Source organism: Schistocerca cancellata, chromosome 8 (genome assembly GCF_023864275.1).
Source record: "Schistocerca cancellata isolate TAMUIC-IGC-003103 chromosome 8, iqSchCanc2.1, whole genome shotgun sequence".
In the NCBI taxonomy this organism is placed as follows: Eukaryota; Metazoa; Arthropoda; class Insecta; order Orthoptera; family Acrididae; genus Schistocerca; species Schistocerca cancellata.
Window position 1 is genome coordinate 409690010 of NC_064633.1, and position 2301 is coordinate 409692310.

General features: G+C 46.8%; 1 non-coding gene across 1 annotated transcript; it reads right to left on the minus strand.

The window, feature by feature from the left end:
• Window positions 1-1762: 1762 nt before the first annotated feature.
• On the minus strand, window positions 1763-1837 carry Trnas-cga (transfer RNA serine (anticodon CGA)). Its single transcript has one exon. It is a non-coding gene; the product is annotated as a tRNA-Ser (tRNA).
• Between the last annotated feature and the right edge of the window lie 464 nt (window positions 1838-2301).

Here is a 2301-nt window from a genome sequence, read left to right on the forward strand (position 1 = left end):
TGACATACCGTACTACCACAAGTATGAAGCATAACTCTCTAATGAAAAGTTGTGAAATGATCGTTAGTGATAACTATGCGTCGCTGTCTTTATCCAGTCTGACTATTCCACCAAAGAATGTCCGCCCTTCATGCATTACCGGGTTCTTTCTCACTGCGCATAGCGCTTCCGCACCTCATTGCAAAGTTGTTTGCGTGATTCTTGTATTAAAAAGTCCCCTTCATACTACTGAGTTAAGTGCTGTGTGGCCCATCGATGAAAGGTGAAATTATTACCTTAGTTTAAATCGACTTGTTTAAGATTTAATTTACAGTACAATTACTGCACGTGTTAACTTTTCAGGGTGGAAGTTCACAGTCATATAGAATATTTTACACGATATCATATGAGACGTTGACTGTAGCAATTGTTTATTTCACAACTGCGATTTCGGCTCGTGGGTCATTTTCAAGTGCTGCTCCAAAAGATATTACTTCAGCACATGTCCGACTTAAAAACCTACACGTGTTGTTCCAGCAGACTGGTCTAATGTTGCGTGTAGCAGAGGAAGGAAACAAAGGATCCGGGTTTTTTTCCTACTGCCACCTTCACACAATTTCCGGATTGAGTTGTTTGTACCCAACATGTTCCGTGACTAGTGAAACCAAATGATGGCCGAACTACAACCACAGGTTGCAAAACAGAGTCTAGATGAAAGTTATCCTGTAAAATGCAACACTACGAAACACGAAACACACACACACACACAAACACAACATAGGTACGGATGGGCGGACTGACGCAATTACATGGACATTCACAGTCAGTGATCGGTTCAGTTGGACCAGAGGACCCAGACCATTGCATGTGAACACATCCCACACCATTATGGAGCCACCACCAGCTCGTGCAATGCCTTCTTTACAACTTGGATGCATGGCTTCGTGTGGTCTGCGACACACTGGAACCCAACCATAAGCTGTCACCAACTGAAATCCGGACTCACCTGACCAGGGCACGGTTTTCCAGTCGCCTGGGGTCCATCTGATATGGTGATGAGTCCAGGAGAGGCGCTGCAGGCGACGTCGTGCTGTTAGCAAAGGCACTTGCGTCGGTCGTTTGCCGCCATGGCACATTAGCGGCACTAATAATGGGTCTGAGCACTATGGGACTTAACATCTGTGGTCATCAGTCCCCTAGAACTTGGAACTACTTAAACCTAACTAACCTAAGGACATCAATCACATCCATGCCCGAGGCAGAATTCGAACCTGCGACCGTAGCGGTCGCGCGATTCAAGACTGAAGTGCCTAGAACCGCTCGTCCACCAGCGGCCGGCCCATTTGCGGCACTGTCCTGATATGTTCGTCGTACGTCCCACATTGATTTCTGCGGTTATTGCAAGCAGAGTTGCTTGTCTGTTAGCACTGAAACTCTACTGAACGCCGCGACTCTCCGTCGTTATGTATTCTCGGCACACTCTTGACACTGTGGATCTCCGTATATTGAATTCCCTAACCTTTTATGAAATGAAATGTCCCATGCATCTAACTCCAACTCCCATTCCGCGTTCAAAGTCTCTTAATCCCGTCGTGTGGACATAACCACGTCAGAAACATTTTCGCATTGGTACAAATGACAGCTCCGTCAATGCACTTTCCTTTTATACCTCGTGTACGCCAAACTAGCGCCGTCTGTATGTGTGCATATCGTTGTCCCACGACTTGTCACCTTGTTGTAGAAACCGTGTGATTTCTAAAACTTCCTGGCAGATTAAAACTGTGTGCCCGACCGAGACTCGAACTCGGGACCTTTGCCTTTCGCGGGCAAGCGCTCTACCAACTGAGCTACCGAAGCACGACTCACGCCCGGTACTCACAGCTTTACTTCTGCCAGTATCTCGTCTCCTACCTTCCAAACTTTACAGAAGCTTTACTTCTGCCAGTATCTCGTCTCCTACCTTCCAAACTTTACAGAAGCTCTCCTGTAAAGTTTGGAAGGTAGGAGACGAGATACTGGCAGAAGTAAAGCTGTGAGTACCGGGCGTGAGTCGTGCTTCGGTAGCTCAGATGGTAGAGCGCTTGCCCGCGAAAGGCAAAGGTCCCGAGTTCGCGTCTCGGTCGGGCACACAGTTTTAATCTGCCAGGAAGTTTCATATCAGCGCACACTCCGCTGCAGAGTGAAAATCTCATTCGTGTGATTTCTGTTGCTTACCTCACATGTTTTCGGATTAGACTTGTTTGTACTGAAATCTTCTGTGGTTCGTGAAACCAAATGATGACCAATTAGGTCCACAAGCTACAGAAATTGAGTCTACATGAA